General features: G+C 53.3%; 1 protein-coding gene across 2 annotated transcripts in view; it reads right to left on the bottom strand.

Moving 5' to 3' along the window:
* CASZ1 (castor zinc finger 1) overlaps window positions 1-13,007 on the bottom strand; it is a 152,136-nt gene that overhangs the window by 111,359 nt on the left and 27,770 nt on the right. For both annotated transcript variants that reach the window (XM_052653500.1, XM_052653501.1), the window contains exon 2: window positions 7,426-7,578. The gene's annotated coding sequence lies outside the window, so the exon portion shown is untranslated. The remainder of the gene's footprint in view (window positions 1-7,425; window positions 7,579-13,007) is intronic.

Here is a 13,007-nt window from a genome sequence, read left to right as displayed (position 1 = left end):
GGAGCTCTGAAGGCTCTGGCCCCCCACGCTCAGGGTTGCCTGGGGAAATGCAGGACAATCAGCAAGATTTGAATTTCAGATAAACAGCAAATACTGTTTCAGTGTATGTCCCCAATATTGCATAGGACATACACACACTGAAGATTATTTGCTGTTTATCTGAAATTTCAATTTCACTGGGCATCCTGTATTTTTGTTTGCTAAACTGGGCAAGGCTATCATATGGTTACAAACAGTCGGGCTGAGCATGCATACGTGCTTGCACCTCACCCCTCAGCAGGTAACACCCGGCCGGTGGGGAGGGTCTCTGGTGGGTGAGCAGGACTGGAGGAGGGGGGCATCGAGGGACAGGAGATGCCTGCCATCTCAGGATAGCCGTCTCCTTTCAAGGAGCTCTGGTCATAACTGTCCCCCGCCCACCCTTTCCCCTCACTGGTTACTACTGCACTACCCAATGCCATGGCTCACTAGTAGGGGGTCCCTTCTCCCTGCACCCCCCAAAGTCACCTCCATGTCCCCAAGGAGTACAGGGCTCATTTGCTGGGGCCTGGTGGAGCTCAGCTCAGCGGCTAATCCCCTGGGTGGCTCCTGTCAGATTATTAATTAGCTAAAGCGGATTGGTCCTGGAACGACGTGCGCTTGGACTTCAGATAAAGCAGGCCAGGGAAGCCAGGCGGGGGGCGGCTTAAAGTGACAAGACCCTGTTTCTGAACTGCTCCCTGAGGTGGGGCTGGTCTGGCAGGCAGGGCCAGGGCAGGTGATTGCTGACAGCCCCTCTGCCCCCCCTCACTCCTCTGTCCACTCAGGAGAGCATCTCGGAGCAGGTGTCTGTGGACGCGCCTGTATTTGGGCGCAGATAGCCCGTGAGAGGAGGAGCCAGCCAGAGTGGGCCTTGCTTTTAAAGAGCTTGTGCCTAAGCAGATCATGTCACTCAGAACTCTTCAAAAAGTTTCTTATTCCACTCAGGGCAAGAGCCTGAGTTCTCACAACAGCTTCAAGGACTGCAGGAGCTGGGAGACCCCCGCTCAACTCCCTTGACCACACAGGGCATCTCCCCAACTCCAGCCACACCATGCCTCCCTGCTGTCCTCCAACATGCCAGGGGAGCTCTTGCCTCTGGGAGGCTCACTCACTCATCTCCTTCTGTCCTTGTTGTTGTTGTTTAGACACTAAGTCATGCCTGACTCTTTTGAGAGCCCATGGACTGTAGCCTGCCAGGCTCCTCTGTCCATGGGATTTCCCAGGCAAAAATACTGGAGGGGGTTGCCATTTCCTCCTTCAGGGGATCTTCCCAACCCAGAAATTGAACCCAGGTCTCCCACACTGCAGGCAGATTCTTTACCACTGAGCCACCAGGGAAGCTCCTTTCTGTTCTTACCCAAAAGTCAACTATCCCACTGATGCCTTCCCCAGACGCCACACCTAAAATGACAAACCATCTGCCCACCTCCTCCTGCCACACACACTCCCTATTCTATCCTGCAAACCTGCTTCACTTTTCTCTCAGACACATGTCGCCATCCAATATCTACTCTATTTCTTTATCGCATTTATCATTTGCCTCCCTCCACAAAGATGCAAATGCCACAAGCACAGGAATTCTTGCCTTGTTGGTTCACTGATGCACTTCCAGTCCAGTCTGTAGAGTCATCAAGCATCAGTAATGCTTGAGGAATGGATGAAAAAGAAACAGGAATGGCCAGAGGTTAAAGGTCAGGATCTGGACCGCCACCTCTTCTAGCTCTGAGTTCTATGTGGCTGAGTCCTGGCCAAACCTGGGGGGCTCCCCAGTCCCCCATCCCTCCTCCCCCACTCTTTTGGAGCTCGCCCTTCCCAGTTCTGCATCACACTAGGTGCTACTTGTACCACACTCCTAGCATTTCCCCGTAGATGCATTTCTAGGTTCAGGGTCTCCCAGGGATGTCCTGGGGGACCCATCTCCTTGCCACCCGACCCTCCGCTACCAGAAGGGATTGTTACTCTCTCTGCCCTAGAAACAGAACAGGGTGATGACAGCAAGGAGTGGGGGACACCAGGACTCCCAGCTGCTGCCTGGGCCCAGCTCTGATGCCAGCAAACTCTTGGGCCTGGATTGTTTTGACTTGAGTCGGTGAAGCTGAAATATTGAGTCACAGCGGCCCTAAACTTCATTACCAGCTCTCAACACAGATTACTAAGGGAAAAAAGTTGCTTTTAATTGCTTTTTCTGATTAGCATTTCTGGAGAAGAAACTAGTGATTAATTACACCTTCCCTCCCTTCAACCACCCGTGCCGCAGAGGTCCCGACACCAGGCTACCATCTGAAGACTCAGGGTCAGAAAAGCCTCATGCTTCTGAAGGGCCAAGAAACCAAACCAGACTGGGTCATGAGCTGAAAGTGGAGACCATCCTGGGGGCTGATTTAACAGAACAAGCAGCTGATGGTGTGGGGAGGCCCGGGTGGGCCCATCCAAGGGTCCTCCTACGGCTGCCCTATGCCTCAGCATGGTGTCCACTGGGCTGAAGGACTTCCACAAGGACTAGGACCATACCTGGGTGCATTCTAGAATCAGAGAGTCCCAGGAAGCTGGGAGAAGACGAAACTGGGGAGCCTGAAGATCTGCAAGAGAAGACGATGTGATTGGAGCCACTGGGACTCCCCTTGGGTGCAAAACCCACTGTTGCTTCTCCAGTGCCAGTGTGTTCTCCCGTGGAGGCTCCAAGGTGACAGGACAGAGGCAGGGTGGAAGTGTCCTCCTCTCATCCACAAGACAGCAACCCCCCAAACCATGGGCCACTCGCTGTCCCTTTCGGAGTGAGCAGATCACTCTGGGTAGGTCCCGGCAGTTAGGCCCTGCTGGCCCTGCCGGCCCTGCCTGATCCCTCTCCCTTTGGGTCAGTGCCTGGTGGAACCCAGGGGCTTCCAACCCTGCTAGGAGGGAGAACTGGAGAAGGAGGCGCAAGGTGGGGGTGTTGGCAACACCGAGCAGAATCCTAGAACAGATTAGAAGCCAGAACACTCAGTAACACTTCCTAAACCATCTCCCCATCATATCTCTGCCCAGCTCCACGGTGTTGTGACCTCGGAGTCCACTCAGCCAGGCTGCCACCTGGGGATGGGGGGGCAGGTGGAGGACATAGGCCCCCACTCCCCTCAGCCAGCACCTCCCTCTCCTGATCCCGCCCCTCCACACTCCCACCCCAGCTGCAGGCTCTGGAGCGGCCGGCCCCACATCAGATCAAAGCCCTGGAGGACGGAGTTAGAACTGTCCAGTCCAGTTATGAGTGAAGGCCGTGGATCTAGTGCAGGCCACGGAGGCAGAAAGCAGAAGAGCCTCCCACGCATGCACAGACACACACGGCTGCCCACCCAGACGCACCCGCCCCCAGGGCTCAGCCCGGTGTTTTGATGTCAGCAGACACACCCGGGAAGACTCGCTGACACCCCCTTGGAGCCCGGAGGCACCAGCTGCACGCCTGGGACATCCCCATCACCCGCTGCAAGGCTGCGTCGCCAGCCCGCCCTTCTGCTCTCTCCTGTCACTCCCCCTGGAGGTCAGGCCTCCAGAGTGTTCCTGGAGGGCCGAGCCAGCCCATATGGCTGGGAATATGTTGCCAGCTCGGGCGGGCGAGTCCTCACTGGGGCCCCCGCAGTTGGCTGTGACAGTGTCACACTTGCTCCAGCCAGGCCTCTGGCTGCTGTCTGGGCTACACAGCGACCACTTAGGGGGCTTGTAGATGGTTTGGCTATTACAGCATCACTGCAGGGACTGCCTGTCCTGTCCTGGCCCAACCAGATGATTCCAGGCCCAGGAGAGCAGGGCCTCACGTCAAGGACCCTGGAAAAGCACAATGGTCTACGTCAAGCCTAAGGAAGGATCTACGGCAATTCACACTGTGAACTGTGGAAAGACTTTCCATGTGGAAAGACAGCTAGGATCTCTATCCATGAGCTGGGGCTGGAGATTAAACTGGCCATTTCTGGAAATGAGGGAGTCTTAGACAAACCCATTTCTCAGCTCTCAAAGCTGATCAACTGAGGTTCTTTGTATCCAGGTGCAGAAATAACATTTAAAGCCACAGTGAGAGGACTTATACAAGCTTCTAGGCCCAACCTCAGACCCAGAGAAGAATCCATGGAGCAAAGGCACAAAACAAGCTTCCATGCAAAATCTTAAGGCCCCAAGGACAGTGAGCTGGGAAATCTCTGCTGAAATTGGCACCGGATATAAGCAGGCCTCAGACCTTCTCGCAACACGGTGATGACCCAGGGGTGCTAACACACTCCACCAAGCTTTCTTAGCAACCAGCCCAGTGCCCAGAGTGGTGCTTCTCCCCTTGGCACTGTCAGGTGGGGACATGAGAGAGAGGAGATGTAGGGCTACACATCAGGGGCCTGGAATGCCAGAGTCAGCCTGGGATCTTGTCTCTTCTGTGCCTGATCAATCCACCAGCAAGGCCAGTTCACTCTCCTTATAAACACACAGGGCCTCTGCCCTCTTTTCTCCATTTTCCCCTTCTGTCTCAGTCACTTGCAACTGATGTCAAATGGAGGAAAGAAATAAGAACAACAATAAAATCTGTCTGTGGGATGTTCCCAGGGAAAAGAGAAAGGTTCCACTTGGTTCCTAAAATCACCAAAAGCCCCCTCCCAGAATGTAACCTGATTGGCTGAATCAGCTTCTCACTCCAGTGGCTGCAGCAGCCTCGCCTCCTGGTTTCTGCCCTTGCCCCCTCAATCCATGCTTACCAAGGCAGCCCCAGCTTTCTGTTTTAAAACAAAATCAGATCACTTCACCTCCCTGCTTTAAACCCTCTAGCAACTCCATCACCCACACAATAAAGCCCCAACTTCCCCTGGCACAACACAACCCTATAAACCCTGGCCCAGCCCTGTCCACTCCCAGTACTGGGGCCTCTTTCTGTCCACCAAGCACCTTGAGCTTTCAGCCTCAGTTCCTCTAGACTATTTCTCTCCTGCTGAAAATATTCCACCCCTTTTAGGATGGGTTTCCACTTTCAATTCCTCCATCTCGGCTAACTGTCATCTCCTCAAAGGAAGCCCCTGGACTGACCAGTCACTTCCTACCACCTCATCCTATTTCCATTCCGCACTGAAGATTTTCTTGTCATCCTTTCGGTGTGGGTTTATCTGTTGTCCGCTTACCCAACCAGAACTCCAAGAGAACTGGACTGTCTTGTCACTTTATCCCTAATGATCAGAAGACACCAGGCCCTCCATAAGTGTTGAATAAACATAACCAGATCTTCTGTGGCACAGCCAGAAGTGGGGAGAATCTGAGTCAGACAGGATCAGGTCTGCAGACCAGACCTGAGCACAGACTTGCCAAGCCCACACTCTTGTGTGGTGAGGCAGGACATCTCTGAGACCTCAGGTCACTCAGACTACAGAGGACCCCAGGCTGTGGCCAAAGGGCCGGGTGAGTGAGGAGAGGCTCGGCCACGACATTCCTACTAGGAGCCCTCGAGTTCCCAAGTTTCATTACCAGGGCCAAGAAGGCCGATGCCAGGATATAGGAGTCCCCGAGGACTCACAGAGCCCATACCCTATGCCGGGTACAAATCCCAGCTGGCGTGGCCCCTGGGAGTCAACAGTGAGTGGAAACTCCAGAAAGGGAAAAACTAATGGGCATGTTTTGCCGAAGGAAAGATGAAAACAAAAAGCCTGCCACTGAGGACAGAACCACCAAACACTGCCCCCTGGAAAAGGGGCTCCAAAGACACTCTGGCAACTTGCTCACATGCAGGGCACAGGCGGCTGGGGAGACCATCCAGAGGCTTGAGGGTGCCTGGGCTTGTCATCCCAAGACCCATGATCATCAAGGTAGCAGAGTTGGACAAGAAAAGCCCAGGAAAGGAGCAGAGACGTATAGGAGTTGGTGCTGACCCAACTGGACAACTGCACAGCCACCAGTCTATGCAGACCCATTGCCATCAGGGAAAAACATCTGCACATCCTCAATGTGGATGGACCAGTTCCTAGACACTGGGAAGACGAGTCTCAGCCACACAGTTACTCCACCACAGCAACCAAAGGCCATGCTTACAGCTGATCTGCAAATCTCTAGCTCTTATCCATGGCTTCTGCTGGTTCCCAAGGTGGCATGACCCAAAATGACCAGGCCTGCAGCTCTGGGGACCACTCAAACCTCAAGGAGCACCAAGGCACCCATCTCTGCAAGTACCTCCTCCTTGCAAGTGCAAAGTCTAGAGTTCCAGCACTTGACCACTGGAGGGAGGGGCGGGACACACCTGCCCTTGGCGCCCGTGGTGCCTGCCATGCCTGATCCTACAACCAGAGCACAGGTGGGTGAGTCCGGGCTGCCGCCTCCAGTCTGGCACACACAGGAGGAGCAGCCCCCAGGCCTGCCTTCCCAGCCACGCTCCAGGGCCTCAGCCTCAGCCCCCACCCTAAGATGCTGTCCATCAACTTTATCAACCTAAGCCCTCTGGGCTGGTCCCTTCGGATCGTGAGAGAATACTGGCTAATGATCAGTAGGTAGTAAGTTACCTGCTTTGTATCAACCCTCCCCTCTATGGGCATTCCAGGTGGTGTAGTGGTAAAGAATCCGCCCGCCAATGCAGAAGATGCAAGAGACACAGGTTCAATTCCTGGGTCAGGAAGAGCCCCTGGAGTAGGAAATGGCAGCCCATTCCAGTATTATTGCCTGGAAAATTCCATGGACAGAGGAGCCTGGCGGTCCATGGGGTTGCAAAGAGTCGGACATGACTGAGCACACGCACATACATCCACCTTATGATCTGCCACATTTGACACCTGCAGGCAAATATCTGACAGTACCAGCCCCATAGGCTACCCATCCCAGGTGTAGGTACCTGTCTTAAGCAAGGGGCTAACTTCCAAGCTGGGTTCAAAAGATACCTGTGTCCTCTTCTCTAAGGTGGGTCCTGCCTGGGCTGGAGGGCCACCAGGAGAGCCCCAACAAGTCACACCTGAGCTCAGAGCAGAGCCAGAGCTGCTGGATACACAGATGGGTTGGACCTACCGTTCCCAGAGATGATGTTCAGAAATGACCCGTCAGGGGGCTCCAGGAGCCATGTTTGCCACAGGCCTCACCTGGAGTACCTGCACGCTGCCAGCACCACCCAATGTCATACAGTGGTAATGCTGGGAGGATTCTTCAAGGTCAGTGAGTCCCACCTCTTTATTTTACTCATGGGGAAACAGAGGTCCAGAGGGGAAAAAGCAGTGAGATGAAGTAGAGCCAGGGCCAAAATGCAGATTCCTAGGCCCTGGCTCTTTTCTCAGACCTGCATATTCTCAGTTTTGCTCAGGGGAGCTAAGCTACCACTGCTGAGAAAGGCTGAAAGAGTCTCTCCCCTAAGAAGGAAACCATGGCCTGGCCAATGACAGTCCCACCCACATTTCTCAGTGACATCTTGGGAATCTTAGGAGTGGTTACCTTTGCATCTCAAGAACCTGGGGTCTGAAGTCCATTCCCACACACACCACGGGAGCAGCAGGACCCCCTTCTATAGGAAGGGCCAACGCCGAGGCAGCAGGAAAGGCAGGTAAGATGGATGGTCTTCACCTTCACTCAGCGAGGTCTGTTTGCCTACCAAAAGGAGAAAGGAAAACAGATTTATTTGGCTATTGTTGAGGCCTACAGAGCTACTCAGAGAGAAGGACAATAGAGGGTAAGGTTCAGACACCTTGCCCGGCAACTGGCCAACAAGGTAAGAGATTCTCAGGCCTTACCTAGCAATCGGCAGCTGGCATCACCATGGTGCACGCCATGCCTGACCCTATAACCAATGTACCCTTTGCACGATTATTAGCCAGCTGCTACAAGGTTGTCCCACCTAATGAAAGAATCAAATGGGTAGAAACGAAAATAGGCCACTCAGGTGCCACCCCAGGTAACAACAGAGTGACCACACCCGAGACTTGGCACTGGGGGTGAAAGGTCAGCCTGACAATGAATCAAGCTGACACTGGAAACCAGATCAGACCCACACAACCAAACCAACCCTTGGCCTCTCCAGCCTCCTGCGCCCTCCAGACTTCCCCTTGACCAGCTCCCAGCTGCTCCCCTGACCCCCACAGTGGCCTTATGGGAGTCTCTAAAAATGGAAAAAGCAGGTGTCTCTACAGCTACTACGATGGTGAGTTTGGCTTCTTCTCTTTCTTTCCCCCTCCCCACGCTAGCTCTGTGCTCTTACATCTCACAAAAAAAAGAAAAGAGCGTACACACACATGCCCCCCCAAAGCAGGGCATATCATTTGTGATATAGGTGTTGGGCCAGAAAAAAGTGGCCAAAGAAACTTGGGAGGTTTGCCCTGCTACCGGCAACCTTTGTGTCAATTTAAGCAAATATTGTGGTGTTTCCATGGAGATTCCTGTTTTGAATATCCACTACACTCACTTTTTAAAGGGCTTTTCCTGTTTGCGTTTCAACTCCAAACCTGTAAATATTTTCAGCCTTTTTAGAAAAATTAGCCTATGTGCGTGCAAACACAGACACACCACCACTGACACCGATGCACAACTTCCCGGGCCTGGAGTTCCAGGCTCACAGATGTGAAAGTGGGGTGCAGGAACCCTCAGGGGGCTGTCTCTCTACTCTCACACCCACCTGACACACACAGGGCTGGCATCAGGGAGGGTGGAGCCTAAAAGGCTGGTCCTTCCCTTCCCACTCTGGCAGGTCACTGCAGCACCCGCGGCGCCTGGCCTGTGTGTTCCCAAAGCCTGTGAGTGGGCTCAGCCCTGACTCCACAGTGTGGCATGGTGTGGGCAGCTGCCTGGCAGGTTCTCCCACTTGGCCCAGCCCCTGGATCCCCTGGGGCCTCCCTGGAGTGCACAAACCCCTCCTCTCTTGCCTCCCAAGGTTGGGCCATGAGTGGAAGGGGGTAGTCAGTGCTCTGAAGGCCAGAGCTTCCAGCACCAGCTCCACCCCACCTCTGCTCTGGGCAATGCCACTGACCCCAGCTCCCCAGAGAAGCTTCGGGATGGCCCTGAAACAGTGGTCCTGGGCTTGGAGCAGCCCAGCTCCCACCCCACCCTTCAGCAGGGTTAACAGAGGGTTTCCTGGTTTCCATGGATTCCCGCCAGGCCCCTAATGTGAGTTTCGTGTGATTTGGGGGAAGTGAATTTCCTTTGTTTTCCAGTTTGGGAATATTTTTTTCTTTAAAAAAGAGGAAAAAACACTTTAATGGGAACTTCAGGGCCACTGAGAAACTCACTCCTCCAGGCTCTGACACGCCCCTCACTGTTGGTTCAGAACCCCCCAAAGCCTGGGGCAGCTCACCCACTGACTAAGCATCTCTAAGCTGGAAGATGGGGTGCCAGCCATCACCTACCACTCCCCACCCCCAGATCATGCATCTTCTGGGGGGGGTCTACTCAGATATCCCATCAGAAGGACTGCTGTCCCACCTGAAAGCCAGCTGCTTACACAGCTGGAGGACACTCCCCCGCTTCCAGGCACACACGTTTCCCCAGAGAAAAGGTCAAGAGACACGAAGGGTAGGGTTCCTCCCTGGCTCCTGGCAGAGAGCTAGAAAAACCTGAGTCTGACCACACACAAAAGGTGAACATGAATAAAACCAGGGTCTTACATCCTAGTTCAGAAGGGGTTTTCCAGTTACAGGGGAAGGGGGTCTTCCAGTCCCTGGTGGGGACTTTGGCCTCTGCCAGCTGAGGGAGGGGCCGGTCCTGGGTAGAGGGACCTTCTCAGCTTTGGCAGTAAGAACAACTGAATAAAGGGTATGGCCAGGCCTTCTCCTCCTCCTCCCCATTCCTGCATCCTCCAGCCCTGCCAGGGTGCAGCCATGCCCCAGGACCATTCCCAACCAAGTGGCCTGACCCATTTACCAAACCAGGGCACAGGCCCCAGGGCCTGCCATGGTCGGGCCCTCCCACAGCACAGGCCCTAGGGTTATGGCAGCAGCAGGAATCTTAGTCAGTAGGTTCAGAGCCCAAAGGACTAAGCTCTCTGGCCAACTAGTGAAGGGGTGAGAGGTCAAGTGCAGGCACAGAAATAACACTGGGCTGAGACTCAGAAGACAGGGGTCTGAGTTCCAGTTCTGCCGTTTAACTCACTGTGGGCCCTTGGACAAGCGATGTACTCTCCCCAGGGCCAGAAACCTTACTGGTCCAACAATGGTAACACCTTCTTCCCACCTACCTAGCAGATGCGGAGGATCAACAAGAGATGTGAAAGGCGTTCAAAGTGTTCTAGAAATGCTCTTGACTCCCAGCACCCTCTTCTTGAAAGTCTCTTCAAGGTAACTTTTCAGAATCTACCTCAAGCAGGCCCATATGCCCCTCTACTCCCTTCCTCATGAAACCTTCCTTGTAGCATTTAAATCCGGACTAAAGTCGTTTGTGCACAACTCTGTCTCCACCGTTGATTTTTAACTCCTCAAGGGCAGAGACCAGGTCTTAATTATTGTTGCGTCCCCAGCATTTAGCACAACAGCTGGCCCGCTGTGGGCAGCACAAGTGTTTGTGAGATTGAACTAGTCCCTGATTTCATGTCAGAATCAGATGGGCCTGGCACAGCTTCATCCCCCTCCTCCGACAGGAAATTTTATCACCTACTTTCATGCTTGCTTCTGTTTCGTTCCTCTAAGCCCCAACCTGTGTCCTGGTCTCTCCCAACTCCTCCATCAACACCATGAATTCATAACTTTCAGGTTCAACAAGATGGCTTGGTTACATGACCCTCCTCCAGCTGATTCTGGTAAGAGGTGATTGAGCACCTACTATGTGCCAGGGAACATGGTGGGAATGGAGGGCACACCCTCTGCCAAGAGGCCTATGTGAGAAGAAATGATATTAATTTTCCAGACGTCTTCTATTCACCAAGCAGCATGCTGAGTGCTTGTGTATGTATGACCTCATTGAATCTTTACAACATGAAGTAGGAAGGATTATGATCCCCATGGCTAGACTGGGGAAGGCAGGCACAGAGATACATACCAAGTGACTTTCCAAAGATCATATAGCGCACAAATGCTGGAGCAAGGCCTGGACTCAGGCTGACAGGCTCCAAGGCCCAACTCACTTGAAAGTTTCCCTTCGTCCCTACCCATGACTTCAGTCCCCACCCACACCTAATGTATTGTCCCCTCCTGAATCTCAGTTCTCCTGCCCTCCAAACAGGTCTCCATCAAATCCTGAGTCACCTGAAAACATTCAGAGATCACAGCCCAGGGGGAAGGCAAAGTCCAGGCTTAGGTTGGAGGGAGGTGAGGCCTATGGTGATGCACCTGGAGAGCAGGAGGAACCCCCGGATCCACCTGGTCAACAGGGTCCCAGCTGTGGGTATGACCTCCTGGAGAAGAAAGGGGTTAAGCCACCCGACGCTGTCACTTGATGGGATAAGGACGAGGCAGCAACCCAGCAAAGGGCCACTTGAGTCAGGAGGCCCTCTGGGCATGGGACAATCTCTATGTCTTCTCTCCAGACCCAGAGTAAGCCAAAAGGCTTTATCCTGGGGTGGGTGGGTGGGTACACAGAGATTTCGGCTGCCTCCCCCACATCAATACCTCCTGATGCAATGAACACCTGCTTCAGAGATGCAGGGCTGAAAAGCAGGGCCACAAGATTCCCTGACCTTCACCAGGTGAATGTGCAGTTGAGGCGGGGGTCACCTAGCATCTCCCCAGTGGTGAGAAGTCACTGGGAGGTGTGGCAGGGAAAGATCTAAATCCAAGAGGATAAAGAGGTGGAAGATCAGGCCAGGTGGGGAGAGGACAGAGCCCTAATGAGCAGATTTCATAAACCACCTGGAGTGAAAACAAAAACACAGACGTGCACATTGCCCAACTTCAGGGCTGTATGGAAAAGGGGAAAAAAAAACAATAAAAAAATCCACATCTTAATACAAAAATCCTACACGATGTGTTGTGGCACGAAAATGTTTTTCACTGCATTTTTCATCTGTGATCTCACACAGCCTACGACGGGTACGCCCAACGCAGGAGGTATTTGATGGTACACAAACAGGGCAAACACATACATAATGAACCAAAACAAAGGCAGCAAAGATTCAGATTGGTCCGGGCTGGCATCTCATGGCTTCAGGTGGCCTCTGGAGATGGCTACACTGGCTCCAAGCATGGGCCCCCTTTAGATTCCTGAGGGAGGAATAAACGGGGCAAGAACAAGCTCAAATGGAAAGAAACATGTGAAGTTCTGAGCACTCAGAACCAGCGGAACTCCGGGCCAGCTGGTTGTGTGGCTTTCTCCACTGACGGTGCTGTCTCGCCATCGACAGAGGCCAGAGAGGGAACGCACACCCCGAAGGCCCCTCCTGTGTGTCACTTACCCCACAGTTACTATCTGTCTCCTGTTTGCTCTACCCCTCCCCCCTTTTAATTGTTGGATGAGTTTACAGAGCTGTGTGCCAAAAACAATCAACTCTAGGGAACAAAGTTATACAAAAAAGGGCGTGTCGCCAGAGGGAGACGGATATCCATGGAAACCGCCACCTTTTCTCAGTAGCCTAGGTAAAGCCGGGGCGGGGGGTGGGGGTGGGGCTCCACCCAGAACAGGGCCCCAGAAAATGCTGGGGTCGCTGATGACCTGAGGGAGCCACGTCTCCTGGGGAGGGTCAGGAAGTGGGGTCAGCCAGAGACCACCACCAGGGCAGGGCTGTTGTAACTCGAGTGCACACACACATGCTTGTGTGCACACACACACCACCTCACCAGATCACTGGGACAGGAGGCCACAGTAGTTTCGTGTACAAGCTTTGGAGCCAAACTGCCAGGTTTGAGCTGCCATTTACAAGCTGTGTGACCCTGGGCAGACAAACTCCTTTGCCTTCTCTGTGCCTCAGTCTCTCCATCAATCAAATGAAGATAAGAATGCCCTTCCTGCATATGGTTATGAGGATTAAACACTGTATCATGTGTAACATGCTGAGAAAAGTAGCTGGCACATAGTAGGTGCCAAAAGTACTTGAGAAATTAATCAATCAAAAGGGTTAAATGAAAAGAACGGAGGAATGGTTTCTAGCCTCTGCCCTAGTT

This window comes from Budorcas taxicolor, chromosome 16 (assembly GCF_023091745.1).
Source record: "Budorcas taxicolor isolate Tak-1 chromosome 16, Takin1.1, whole genome shotgun sequence".
Taxonomy (NCBI): domain Eukaryota; kingdom Metazoa; phylum Chordata; class Mammalia; order Artiodactyla; family Bovidae; genus Budorcas; species Budorcas taxicolor.
The sequence above is the reverse complement of the archived record's forward strand: the minus strand, read 5'-3'. Positions and strand labels throughout refer to the sequence as shown.